The sequence below is a fragment of the Lipotes vexillifer genome, unplaced genomic scaffold (genome assembly GCF_000442215.2).
Source record: "Lipotes vexillifer unplaced genomic scaffold, Lipotes_vexillifer_v1.1 scaffold916, whole genome shotgun sequence".
NCBI classification, from domain to species: Eukaryota; Metazoa; Chordata; class Mammalia; order Artiodactyla; family Lipotidae; genus Lipotes; species Lipotes vexillifer.
In genome coordinates, this window is record NW_006798383.1 from 1,188,502 (window position 1) to 1,203,218 (window position 14,717).

At 48.0% G+C, this 14,717-nt stretch overlaps 1 non-coding gene across 1 annotated transcript; it reads left to right on the forward strand.

The window, feature by feature from the left end:
* Positions 1 to 466: 466 nt before the first annotated feature.
* Positions 467 to 538, forward strand: TRNAE-CUC (transfer RNA glutamic acid (anticodon CUC)). Its single transcript has one exon. It is a non-coding gene; the product is annotated as a tRNA-Glu (tRNA).
* The last annotated feature ends 14,179 nt before the right edge of the window (positions 539 to 14,717 follow it).

Sequence of the window (14,717 nt, forward strand, 5' to 3'; positions counted from 1 at the left end):
ATATGAGACACATCCTTTTATAGGCATGGCAATTAATTTGTCAGTATTTGGCAGTGTAGGCGTGGTGTGGTGGAAATAGCATGGGCTTTGGGCTACAGAGCTGGGTTTGAATCTAAGTCCCATTATCTCCAATCTGCTTGAACTTTCTCAGTCTCAATTTCCTCCTCTGTAGAACTGGAGCCACATCTGCATCATGGATTTCTTGTGAGGACGTCATGAGATATAATACAAAAAAAACTTTTAAACTGTTAGCTTCATGAAGGCAAGGACTTTCGTGAATGAGGTCATGCATGTTGAGTAATTTGTAGAGCTTCGGCATAGAGTAGGTGCTCAATAAATGCTGCATAATATCATGATAGGCACCCACTACTTTATCCTCAACACCTACTATAGTGCTTGACATACATTTTCAAGTAAATTTATGTAAAAAAAAAAATTTAACTTTAAATTTAAAAAAAGGTGGAATACCCTGGAGGTCCAGTGGTTAGGACTTGGCACTCTCACTGCCATGGCCCAGGTTCTATCCCTGGTTGGGGAACTAAGATCCTGCAAGCCACGTGGCGTGGCCAAAAAATTAATTAATTAATAAATAATAAATAAATAAATAAGGTAAATTCATGTTAAATTATGCCTAGCTCATGGTTGATATTAATAGAATAGTAATTAGAAAAAGAGGGAGGTGGAGAAATAATGATGACTTAGTGGGTGTTTGCAATGTGCCAAGCACTGTCCTAAACAAGTACAGGAGGTTATTTCATGGACTCCTCTCAGCAAGCCTCTGGGAACAGGCCAATCGTGTCCATTTTGCAAATGAAGGCAGTGGGCACAGAGAGGAGAAGCAGCTTGTCCAAGGTCACGTAGCCAGTAAGTGGAAGGGAAAGGATTGAACCCAGGTGGCCTGACTCCAGAACCTGCTCAGGTTGGGGGTGATGCAGAAAAAAGTATGGGAAGAGCCTTACTCTTCAGGAGGACCCATGTGTACTTGGGGCTGAGTCACATATTGAGGCTGCCTCCGTGAAAGTCACCTTGAATATCCCACTAATCCTACCAAAGTCATAGGCTAGAGGCTTGACGACATGTCTGGTGGCAGGTAAGTGGGCAGTTCTAGCTCTGAGGGGCTCTCAGACCTGTCATCTGCCCCAGTGTGGGCAAAACCTCCAAACCTGGATGAGACCATCCTGTGTTTCCAGCTTCACTATCTCATCAGCCTCTAACTGATCTTTGGTGCCAACCAGACTTCTCTATTTTGAAATAGTTTTAAAGGGGATGAACCCAAACCCAAAGGCCCTGGACATGGTCACATGGCAAAATACGACCTCCTACCTTCCATCTTCCTGCTTTGGCCACTGTCATTTTTGCTGCCACCACTTGAAAGCCCGGAGACCTTCTCTCCATCCTCATGGTCCCCTTCTTGCCGGGAAGCAGGTCAGCTGAGACAGGGGCTTGGTCATAGGGTGGATCCAGGTGGATCCACACGCAATCCAAATCTTCCACACGGCCTCAAGGCCAGTCTTTGTCTGGGTCTGACTCTCCTCGGTTTCTCATGGGCTTATCTCCACTTCCTCGTGTCCACAGTCCCCTCCGCATCCCAGTCCTAGAGACAGTGAGGGCTCATGGACCTTCCTGAATGGTCCTCCAGGCCTCAGTTCAGCCAAAGAGTCCCAAGGCAACCCTTGAGAAGTGAGACACCCCCTGTCCAACCCAGGAAGACTCAGGGCCACCCACGGGCCTCTTCCCACTCCCCATGCTGCTCTGAACATCCCATCTTTCCTCACTCAGAAGTATAGCGCGAGTGGGCACAGGGTGGGGGCGAGGGGTACATACTTCCCTCCTGAAACTTCCAAGAAGAAAATCATTTTTTATAACTGTTGGAATCCTGATTGAGCTGTCAAAAGTACATGAAACCAGCTACATGAATGGTAAACTATCCATCAGTCACAGGCCTATTTGTTCTGGGACAGTATAAACATCACACATTTTTCTTCAAGATAGAAAATAATACTTACCCCATCACACCCAGGTGATTTGGCCCCCAGCCCCCAAAGTAACTTATTAGTCATACTGATCAGTTCCCTTCTTGTCTCCCAAATCATTTTATTCTTTTGCCCACCAGTCCCACTTTCCTTGAAGCATTAACTCGGTTCTTCCTATCAGCTTTCTATCTGTTTAAAACCAGATTTAGCACCCTGTCCCAAAAATTAATAAGTGCTAAGGAGAATCATGAAGGAAATCACTCTCGAAGATATGAACTAGTTTGGATTCCAGTGTACAAATTCTAGTCCTCTGGATGAGCACTGACACTGATGGATAAATGGTCAGCTCCCGATTTGTCTTCTGAAGAGTGTGATGAGTTCCCCCTGTGCCCATCTGGTGCCTGGTCACTGGCCTGGGTCGGTGGGAATGATGAAGAGGCTGCATCCATCTTTTTGGCTGAGAACTCTCCCCTGCACACTGGGACAGGGCTTTGTCCCTTACAGGCACTCTGAACTAAAGAGAACACATGACAGGAACTTGGATCTTTTTTGAGCCAGCTGAAAGAGGTCATGGTTTCCTCTTTTACCTCTCCTCCAGTCTCCCACAGCTTGGCTTCCACAAAACTTGACCCAGGGCAACGACTCAGCTGCCAATGATAGATAGGTAGAGATTATTGGCTGGCTAGCTATCTGTCTGTCTGTCTGTCTCTCTGACTGGCTGGCTGAATGGATGGATAAATGAACGGATGAATGGGTGGATGAATGGATAGATAGATAGATAGATAGGGAGATAGATTTAAACACACCCCAACATACATATACCCACACTGATCATACAGTCATATTCAGTACTGCATAGGAGTTAAGGGCAAAGGTTCTGAAGGCATCCATTTAAACCTACCTGCTCCGTACATCTCTAGTTGTGTGACCTCAGATAAGTTAGCATTCAGCATTTTTCAAAAGGAAAATGAGAATAATAATAGGATCTACCTTGTGGGACTGAGAGGATTCAATGATAGCCACAGTGCAGGGCCTGGCATGGAGTAAATTTTCAGTAACTAATTACTATTACTAATACCATCACATTATATACACTTTGCACACACTTGTAAACACTTAAGTAAATCAGAAACTCTTCTAAACTTGAATAATGTACACATGCACAGGCTGACAGAAGTATAGGCCAACATGGAGGTGGCATAGAGCAGTGTCTAGGAGTACGCTCAGGAGCCAGACAGCTCAAATCCAAACTCTGCCATTTAATAGCTGTATGATTTGGAGCAAGTTACTTAACTTCGCTTTTCTCATCTATAAGATGGGAATAATAATAACAGTTCCTCCTTTATAGGATTATTCTGAAGGTTAAATTAGTTACTATTTGTAAAACACTGTGTGTTTGATAAACAGAAATAAATCTCACAATCTTGTAAAAGCTAATACCCGTCTAGCTCCTCGAGTTTGCAAAGCACTGTCACATGTATAATCTTATAGATCTTCTCTATAAACTCTAAGGCAGGATTATTATCACCCCATTTACAGATGAGGAAACTTAGACTAAAAGAGATCAATGATTTGTACAAAGCCTGGCAGCAAGTGAGCCAGTGAGTGGTAGATAAGCCAGGTCTCTTGGCTTGAAATTCCATGTTCTTTTCACCAAGCAACATACACCCGGAGTGCGTGTGTAGGTATGTAAACTAAGGAGGCTTCCTCTGCCTTTGGATTGGATTCCCCAACCCTCCTTCCTCCCTCCCATCTCCCCTTAAGGGTCCCCACCCCTAGGGATTGGTCAAAGCAGTAGTTCTCAAAGTGTGGTCCCAGCCTGCAGCATCAGCATTATCTTGAAACTTGTTAGAAATGCAGACTCTCAGGCCCTCTTCAGCTGCTGAATCAGAAACTGGGGGCATGGACTCAGCAGTAAGTGCTGTGGAAGTTCAGAACAAGGTGGGCTGGGGGAAGCATCTGGAAGAGGAGAGGCTGGACCCAGGCCTTGAACAAGGAGTAGAATAGAGAACTGTAAAGAGGTCGGGATGAATACCATCTGATGAGAGTAGCTGAGGAGTCTGGCCTGTTGCAGTGACGGTTTCAGGTGGATAGTGTGCTGAGGCTGAAGCCATTTGGTGAGTGTCTTTTGGTCTCTTCCGGACACCGTATCCTGTTAAATGATCTGTCCTTGAATATCTGGAGAGAGGCTTTGTGGGAATTTGTCCTTTAGATTAGACCCAGTGGGCCCCTCCTGCAGGGTCAGAACACTGCCAGAGTGGCAGATGCCCTCCTACCACCCCACTCCCTAGATTTGTCCCCAAAGTCGCAGCCCTCAGCCCTGAATGACTGCGGGCGACCCCAGCCTCATTCGCATCAGGCCCAGATTCACAAATTGAGGGGCTATTTTGCAAGGGGGATGGGAGGCAACTGTGGCCTTCCCCTCCCCACTTCTCCTCTGGGGCCTGAGCCAGGGCCAGCAGAGTCACTGGTGCAGCCAGCGGCCCTGCCCAGCATGGCGCTCCCTCCACATGCACCGCGTGTGTGCACGTGAGGCTGAGACACTGGGCTGGGAAGAGTCCAGGGTGAGCTGGCCAGGGGCTCCAAGGCTGGAGAAGAGCAAGCCCAATCCCAGCCCCCTTCCCAGCCCACTGTGTCCTGCCCGGGGCTGCCACTAGGAGGCTAATGAAAAGGGAAGAGGCAGGCCAGGGCTCGGGCCAGCAGGAGACAGCAAGGGGACAATGTGAGGCAGGAGGGGGGTGGCCCTCAGGCAGGGACAGACAATGTCCCCATATGGGAAGCAGACGGAGCCGCTGCGCCCTCCTTGGTCCCGGGGCCTCTGCGGCGGCAGGCAGCACAGTCAGCTAAATGTCACATCCTGAGCCCTCCGAGCTGCTGCGGCAGGAAAAGGAGCAGGAGGAGGGGGGCTCTCAGTTCAGCAAGTGTCCCACGGAGGACTCCATGGGGCGCGTGGAACCAGAAACACACCCACAGCCCTCATGTGTACACATGCACACTCAAGTCACTTTCTGCATTTTCCAAATATTTTTAAACTTCACCATAATACATGCCAAAAGTAAAGGAGTAAACAATACAGAAGTATGCAGAGTAAGAGATAAAAATTCCCCCATATCGCCCCCCCCAACTCCCTTTTTCAGAAGCAATTATTTTTAATACTGGGTTTCCAGGAAAGGCCATTTTCTATTTTAAGTTCAAGCTGGATCTGCTGCGGGTCATGGTGTTGTCAAGCCAGGCTTTCCCTGGAGCCCAGCCCTGCAGAGAGCAGGCTGGGGGGCGGTAGAGACTCACACACCGTTCTCCACCCATGGTCCCAGGCTGTGAATCATCTGGAAAGGTCCTGTTTCTACTCACCTTTACCATTTCCCAAGTTTTAAGAAAAATCTCTCTTTATTAATGCTAAACCCCATATTTAGTTTTATAAGTTTCTCTCTGTCTTTAAACTGTAGTTCAGCTTGTTTGTTTTTGCTCATAAATTATTTTTGCTAGTAATCAAAAGGTATAAATGAACTTTTTAGAATTTCACAGTGACATGAGGCCTGGAACATTTTGAGCATCCAAGCCCAGCCAGGCTGTCCTCTTAGAAGGCACAAACATCTGAAAATCAAGCGGAGATTCTACTTCCCTCTGGGACACCCCAAGGAACACCTCTCTGGGACTTGGGATTATACTAGTGTCTTCTCTGGGGGAGGGAACTGGCAATTATTGGGCCCCGACTATGTGTCAGACCCTTTACATGTTGTGTCAATCAGGGCTCACTTAATCACAAGTGATGGGAACCCAATTCGAACCAGTTTAGGCAAAGGGGAATCTACTGGAACAGATGTGGACATCTAGATCATCAAAGCAAAGTTCAAATAACCAAAGAGCAGGAAGGGCAGAGTTGGTACAGAGCTTCAGGAACATTCAGAACGGGACCTGAATGAACACAGGATGCTCTGTCTCTGGAGTTTCAGCTGCAGCTCCCACTAGCAAGGAAGGACCAACTCTCTACTCAGTTCCAGTGTGAAGGTTCCCAGAGAGGGACGCAGATTTGTCCCGCAGGTCTGGTGTTCAGTCTAGGACCCAGTGACTCTGGCCAGAGGTGGGATAGGGTCAGAAGACTCTCTCTGAGACCTCATGTTGGTTTCCAAAAGAAGAGACCACCACTCCCAGTGGGGCTTAACCAACAATACCAGTTGTCTACTACAATAAATCAGTTCTTCTAATCTTCACAAGTCTGTGAGGTAAGAATTGTTATCATCCCCATTTTACAGGTGAGTAAACTGAGACTCAGGACATAGACTAGTTAGCCTAGAGCCTAGATCCAAAGCCAGGTCCATTTGACTCCAAAGCCCATGCCCTTGACATGTGTAACACTGATTTCCTTGAGAGATGGAACAAGCCAGGTGGCTTAAAACAGCAGAAATTTATTCTCTTACAGATCTGAGGGCTCAAAGACCAAAATTAAGGTGTCAGCAGGGCTATCCTTGCTCCAAAGCCTCTAGGGGAAGATCTTTCATTGCCTCATCCAGCTTCTGGTAGCCCCAGGCGTTCCTTGACTTGTGGCAGCATCACTCAGATCTCTGCCTCCATGTTCACATGGCTGTCTTCCCTCTGTGTCTGTGTCTTCACCCGGCAGTCTCCTCTCCTCTTCTTATAAGGACATCAGTCCTATTGGATTAAGGGCCTGCTCTACTCCAGTGTGACCTGATCTTTTTTTTTTTGGCCTTGCCGTGAGGCTTGCAGGATCTTAGTTCCCCGACCAGGGATTGAACCCAGGCCAGGGCAGAGAAAGCACCGTGTGCTAACCACTGAACTGCCAGGGAATTCTCCAGTGTGACCTGATCTTAATTTACATCTTAATTACACCTGCAAAGACCCTACTTCCAAATAAGTTCATATTCACAGGTATCAGGGGTTAGGACTTATTTGGACAATTGCAGGGGGGCATAATTCAACCCATAACACAGCTGGTCAGAGCTGTGCTTTGATAGATTAATTTAGTAGAGGTGAGGGGGACAAAAGACATCCTAGAGAGACAAGTGGCAAGGAGACTGCTCAGGAAGCAAGAAATGAAAGGATCTTTTGGACCAGTGGCAATGGCGATGAAGATTTTATAGAACCTGACAGTTGTTAGGATGAGGAGGGAAGAGGAAGTGGGGAGAAGGGAGCGTCCAGAGGCTTTATAAGGGGAAGAATGAAGGGACGAGGTGAGGGAGCAGAAGAAGGAGAGCACATTAGACTCTAAGCTCCTGGAGGACAAGGACTGTGTCCTTCACCGGGTGTCCTCCCTCAGTGCCTGGTTCGGCATCTGGGCATCATAAGCCCTCGAGAAATATTTGCCAAAGAAATGAATGTGTTCAGTTTTGCACATGGTGAATTTGACATACGCGTGAAAACAGGCAGGTGGAAATTCAAACCTGTCATTTGGTAGAAAGAGTTTGGGGTTAGAAATCTCAACTGGGTGCTCATTTCCAGAGAGATTACAGGTCAAGCTGGAATTGATAGAGCTTATGAAAAGGCAGGGAGGGGAGAGAAGAGGTTTGAGGGCAGAATCCTGGGGCACCGTTACATTACATTTAGGGGATGGGAGATGGCAGAGCTGCTGGTAGGAGACCAGCCAAGGAACTTCAGGGATGGAAGAGGGGAAGTAGGGAGGTGCAATGTCAAGGAAATGAAGAAAGGAGACCGTTTCAGGGAGGAGGGGAGGAGCTGCTGCCAAATGCCGCAGAGGGTGAAGAGAAGAGATACTGAGAGGCCTGTGGATTTGCTAATTAGGAGACCAGCGGCAGTGTCCCCAGCTGGTCAGGGCGGGAGGAGGCGAGGGGAGCCTACTCGGGGCGCAGAATTTAAGAGGCCTGGGCATACCTACGCAGGTGCACCTGCACACACACTAGCCCTCTTCACATCTGCGTAGGCCTGGTCGGTCAGTCTATGAGGTAGAGCAAAACAAAACAAAAACAAAAAACATGCTGGGGAAGGGGTGGTGTGCACGTGTCAGGACTCAGGGTCTGCAAGTGAGGAGATGACTAGACATGGGGCTGGAAAAGAGATGGCTCAGGAAAAGGCAGAGTAATTCTTAGTGTCAGAGGAACCGTCTTTGCTGGTGGAGGATTGTGGGCAGCGATGCCCCAGGCAGATGAGAGGCCCTCAGATCCCAGAGACCCCTTGTTGGTGGAGGTTTCTGTTGTGCCTGCCCCTTGGTGGAGGAAGGGGAACGGGACCTGGTCCTCAGTCCTTTAGTCCACATGGAGGCCCCACTACTGTCAGTCTTGTTTATCACCATATCCCCAACGTGTGAATCAGTGTCTGGCACATAGGAGGCACTCAGTCAATAATTATGATTGGAAATAACAATGACAGCATCACCACCAACAACTAAGGTCAGCTAAGCACTTACTGTATGCCAGGCACTTTATTATCTCATTTACCCAGATCCGTGTGCCCCTAGAATTCTCACCCTTGACCGTTATGATTGTTGTTCTCCAAGAAGGTATGAGTCGAGGGTGGAGGGGACCTGCGTCTGTGTTCTGAGCTATTCTGCATATATTTGTGGGTGTCCACAGCTGCATGCCTTTGTAGGTACTTGTGCGTGTGTATGTGCGTGCACGCACATGCATCCACACCTGTGTGAGGGGTACGCCTGTATTCAGTTGTGCAATCTTGTGGGTTTGGGCACAGATACTACTCCACACCCTGCCCCCAGGTTTGAGCGCCCAGTTTCTTTCTGCTGGAGGCTGTGATGGTGGGATCTGGCTCTCAGGTGTGTTCAGAGCTCAGTCCTGAGCCCACCTCCCCCTCAGAGGGCCCCTGAGGGGTCCCTGCCCCCCACGGTTCTGCCCATAATTCTCCTTCCTTGTTTAAAGGGGCCAGTGGGCTTAATGATTAGTTACCGCCTTGTCGATATTCTCACCCAGGGAGAGGATGAATGGTGAGGCACTGACCCCGCCCTGACACACACACCCATTCTGTGGCAGATTAAGGGTGAGAGAAGGGACCCTTCAGCAAGGGGGTTTAGGGGAGGGCAGCTCCAGAGAAGCTCAGCAGGGCTCTTGGGAGGGCCTTCTCCTGTGATTCTCCAGGTGCCCCCACAGGGTGGTGGCAGAGGGGCCCCTCCTCCCACCGCTTCCCTAAGCCCTCTCCTCTCCACCTCCTCCAGGTTCTGGGAGGCTGTGGGAAGATGCCCTGGTGAGGGGAGGCCCTTCTTGAAGTGGGAGAGCTTGGTGTCCCCGTTCTCATTTTCGTGTGTTTGAATGTGCATATGTCTGTACGGTTTTGTGTCTTGGTGCGTTTCCATTTTCATGTGCTTTGGTGGCTGGCCATCCATGTATCTGAATGTGTAACACAGTCCGTAACGTATTTGGGCCTTCTGGCCCTCCACATTCATATGTAGCTGCATATGCCCACTACTGTGCGTGTACCCACACATGTATCCCTGGGGGAACATCAATGTCTCTATGTGTGGGTGTGCATATATAGATGTGTGTATGTGTGTGGGGTGTCTGAATCCTGCTCTGTGTACTTTGTGTCCTTGCCCTTCACAGTTGTCAAGGGAGGCTCTCTCCCTGTCCTGCTCTGGATCCTAAACCCACTTCTGATGTTACAGGAAAAAGCCGGTCAGTTGTCTCTTGCTGAGGAGGGGCTGAATGAAGTTTCCATCCCTCCCCTTCTCTCTGAGCCTCAAAGGCATGTCATGGTGACTCAGGCACCAAGCTACGGATCCCTGACCCCACCTCCAGTCTTTGCTCACTAGGACCCTCCCTGCTGGGCTTCTGGGTCCTCATGGTCTTGAACCTGGGTCTCCTCATTGCCCAGGGGTGCCCTGTGCCTGGAGCTTTGGGAATGTAGTCCATTCATGTTCTGCCCCCCAACCTCTGCTGAGTCTCCCCATCCCACTCAGACCAGAAGCCACCCCACATCCATTTAGGGACTCACCCTGTGTCTTTGGAGGCAAATTCCAAAGCACCCTCACACTTCATAGCTTCTGGTCCCTAACCACCTTAACCATTAAACCTACAAGTTTGACACTCTCTCCTTCGACTTACAGCATCTGCCCCTCAACCTGACTTTACTGGATCCAGTCCTGGAAGAAAGGGAAAGAAAAGGGGGACTATGTGGCTGGTTGTTCCCCTTATGCTGGGACTCAGAACCTGGGGAGGGGAGACTGGGGGCCTAGGGCAGCTGCGGGGCAGAGAGGGGCTGAGCTTGGCAGAAAAGAGATGCTAGGATTCAGGTCCATCCTCACACCATCCCCCTGCCCCTGCCACACACACACACACACACACACACACACACACACACACACACACTCACCCTGTTGGAAGGTGACATTTGCTATTAACCTTATATTGGGCCATTTTGTAAATCAATGTCACTTACATTTAATAACAAGTGTAATCAAAGGAATTATGCAAATTTAATTTGATGCTTCTTGAATTATGCAGATCCGCGGTGCACATAATGTTCTCTGACATGTGCCCGTTGGAGAGAGAGAGCAAGGGAGAAAGTGGGGAGGGTCAGGGAGAGGGAGGCTAGGACTGGGACTGAGGGGAGGGGAGGATGGGGGTGGGCTGGGACTTGGGACTGGGAGACAGGAAGGCAGAGTGGTGGAGGGCAGCGGAGCCGCTGCAGCCCAGGTGCTTGCCATCGTGGGCGGGATGTTTGTTCTGGTCTGGTACCTCCACCTTCTCCTTGTGCCTCTCTCCGGCTCCGGATCTGAGTCCCTCTCCCCTGCCCACACTCAGCATGACCTTGCTGGTCACATGTCCTCAATGTGTCCTTATGTGAAATGGGAGTGACCCAAAGGTGCTAACTACTTTTGGGACCAAGACTCCTGATACAGCGTGGTCCTCTGACAGGACCCCAGCCCCCATGGCAAGGTGACCTGTTGTGACACCTGTTTTGTTTTTAATGGTCTTGAGGACCTGGCAGAAGAAATTTCACCATTCACCATGTGACAATAAGAACCTGCTGACCCGATAAATCCCAGGCACATATTGTGACAATGCTAGCATGATGATGATACACTCATATTGACACATGCATTTATAGCAGAGATGACAAAGTCACACACATACTGTTAAAACAATGTAAACATACCCAGTGACAATTAAACATGGACCCAGTTATTCCCAGGGAACTGCCTAAAGGCTACATAAATACAAACACTCGGGGTGGGGGGGAAGTGGGGGGAGGGATAAATTGGGAGATTGGGATTGACATATACGCACTACTATATACAAAATAGATAACTAACAAGGACAGGGAACTCTACTTAATACTCTGCAAGGACCTATAAGGGAAAAGAATCTAAAAAGAGTGGATATATGTATATGGATAACTGATTCATTTTGCTGTACAGCAGAAAGTAACTCAACATTGTAAATCAACTATACTCCAATAAAAATTAAAAAAAAATACAAACACTCAGGTTTGCACTCCAATACCAGAACATTTAAAATGTCACCTGGACACACCTGGGCTCAAGGGATATTGATTCCTAGTAGCATACACATCCCAACACATGCTGTGCTCAAAGCCAAACACATAGTAACACTGACACCTGAACACACAAGTTACATTCCCTGATGCTGACACGCCCTCACTGACTCTTGAAGCAAACTCAGTGTTCCAGGAAGCTCCTAGCAGAAGCAGTGCCCCTCTTTACTGGTCAGATTCTGGCGGATGTTTATTTGGCCCTGCCCTCAATGTTGTCTGGAGTAGGACAAAGATCATGGTACTCTGAATAGATGTGATTCTGCAGCGTGAAAAGATGGGCCAACGTGAGGGGGAAAAACCACCCAGGCCATGAAACTGTTCCCCAAACTCTGGATGCTCGTTGGGACCATGGAGAGACATCTCAGGAGGTTACATTGCCAGGTGTGGGCCAGCTCCCTGCAAACCCTCACTTCCTCCCCAGCCCGCACCTACCACTAAGGCCACCACAGACTGGCCCAGGGCCTTGACTGTGTGAGTAGGACAATATGGTGTCCCTCCCCTGAGCTGTCACTATGAATCCTCAAGGGTGCTTTTGAAGAGTATGGGAAAAACACCCTCATTATTTTCCTTTCCCATGTAAGTCCTGTCTTGGGTTTACACTCTTTTTCAGCCCTCCCCTCATACTTGGAGTCCAGAGGTCTGTTCCTCTGTACTGTTAATTGGATAGTGACCAGGAGTTTAGTGGGTCTCGGGGGGGCGGGTCAGGAGTCACGGTGTATCTTTCAAAGAGGGTGTGGCAGTGGCAGTGTACTTGTGCATAAATGCTACTATGTATCTATTATGAGTATCCTTATGGCTCAAAGTGTTTCTCCTTGTCATTCATGTGTCATTGGCTCATTTGTATGTCCATGGGTTAGGGCATGTTTGTGTTTGCTGTTTCAGTTTATCATTTCTGTATCAATGCACCAGATATTTTATTTCAACATTGCCTCCATGTGTGTGGTATTCTGGAAATGTGACATTCTGTGTCTCCCTATGCTCTATTTCATACAGGTGAATAAATGAATACTTAATATCACCATGTTGGAATTCTTACAATGTATTCTCTGTGTTACCATGTTTGAGTTGTCAAAATGTGTGTGCCATCACACCCGAGCCATCATGATGTCTAAGTTGATATAATCCGTGCCTAAATCTATCTCACTGTGTTTGAATGGCCCGGTGTGTTGTCAGTGTGTATCCTCGTGAGCAAGCATGTTTCAGCAGGCTAAGTGCCAGTTGTTATGTTTAAATTGTCACCACGACTATACCATTGTATTTGCATTGTATGTGTTTGGATTATCGGGGGTATCATTGTATCCCCTGTATCATTGCATGCAATCAGTTTTGAGTTGATACGGTGTGTGTAATTGTGTTGCCTTTCTTTTAACTGTCCCCAGGTTGTGAGGGTCTCACCAGGTTTGAATGTTCACAGTGTGTCTCTGTGTATGACTCCAATTTTGAGTTGTCATGGGTTATCTTTATGTGACAATGTATTTGCATTTTAACAACATGGTGTGTATCTGTCTGTTTGAGTTGGCACAATCTCTATGCCATCATGTTTGAGCATGTGTTATCAAATGTTTATGTTGTTACAATGTGTGTCTGTGTGAATCATTGTGTTTCAGTTGTCACGGTGTATGATTGTATGTCACCATGTATGAATTATGCATCAGTATTTATGTTACAGTGTTACAATAGGTGTCTGTGAATATCATGTTTACATTGTTATGATTTGTATTGCCATATTTAAGGTGTTACAAAGTCTGTTTGTCACAACTGTTGACTATATTAACGTGTTTGAGTTGTCAAAATGTACGTGTGTCACCATGCTGAGGCATCAGAGTGTTTCACCCTGTGGGTTTGCACATTTGTGTCTTTGTGTATCTGAACATGTTCAAGGTATTTCAATACTTGTGTGTCACCATGTTTGAGGTGTCTCTTAAAATGTGTGCGACAACCGCTTTCTCAGCAGGGGTTCAAAAGGGAAACACTAGGAATGAGAGGCAAAGAGGGAGAGCTGGAGGAGGGAGGAGGATGCGCCATAATCTAGATGGGGTGGGATGGGGGCTGCTGGGGGTTAGGGTCAGAGTGAGCTCTAATTGGCCCACGGTGAATTATTCACATGTATAATCCTCGCAGAATTTCAGCGCGGGCAGTGCCAGTAAATGCTGTGCATGTTTAAAAGTCATTTCCATAAGTAAGTGCAATTTCTCTACTGTTTGCCCCTGTTTAATGAAGTGAAATCTTGTTTGCATTCCTCCCAATTTCCCAACGAAAGGCGCCCAACCGTTCGCACCAAAATTACACCGCCCAAATTAAAACTCGGGCTCCAAGGGAGGTGAGGGGACGGCAGCATTGGGCCCTTCTGGGAGGGCCTGTGGAGAGGTGGGGGGCCGGAGGAGCCAGTCCTGGGTTTTTCAGCTCATTGCTTCCCTGTAGTTCTTGCAATTTCAAGTGCTGCCCCCGCCATGTTCCCCACCCCCACTTGCCCCCATCAGGTTCTTGCTCCCCTTTGCCTCCCCGCTTCTTTATTTTTTTTTATTTTTATTTTTTTAAATATTTATTTATTTATTTTTGGCTGCGTTGGGTCTTAGTTGCTGCGCATGGGCTTTCTCTGGTTGTGGCGAGCGGGGGCCACTCCTCATTGTGGTGTGTGGGCTTCACCATTGCAGTGGCTTCTCCTGTCGCGGAGCACGGGCTCTAGGAGCACGGGATTCAGTAGTTGTGGCACACGGGCTCAGCCGCTCCGCGGCATGTGGGATCTTCCCGGACCAAGGCCCGAACCCGTGTCCCCTGCATTGGCAGGCAGACTCTTAACCACTGCACCACCAGGGAAGTCCCCCCCCCCTTCTTTAAATGAATCCCTAGGGTATGGGAACTGGGCATGATGCATTTGTTCATGCATATGTAAATGCACCCCCATATGACTTATATACCCAGTCGTGTGTATTGTGAAATTGTGACATACAGTCATACACTGTAACAACTGAAACACAATGATTCACACAAACACAGAGTGTAACAACATACACACAAATGGGCATGTGTGTGTTTAGGTATGCATCCCTGCCTATATATGTATGTGGATTTGTGTACGCGTCTAGCTTTATGTGTTGGGTATATTGGGTGTGTCTAAGATGAATGGTTACATAGACAATATGGATAAAGAGAGAGAGGAGGGGGGAGATTGTGGGTATTTGTGTAGTTTCTCCATTGTCCACAGTGGTGTACTTAGCTCTATTGCTAGGACCTACTGCTTTCTGAGAGGTGCGTTGTTAATCCCTC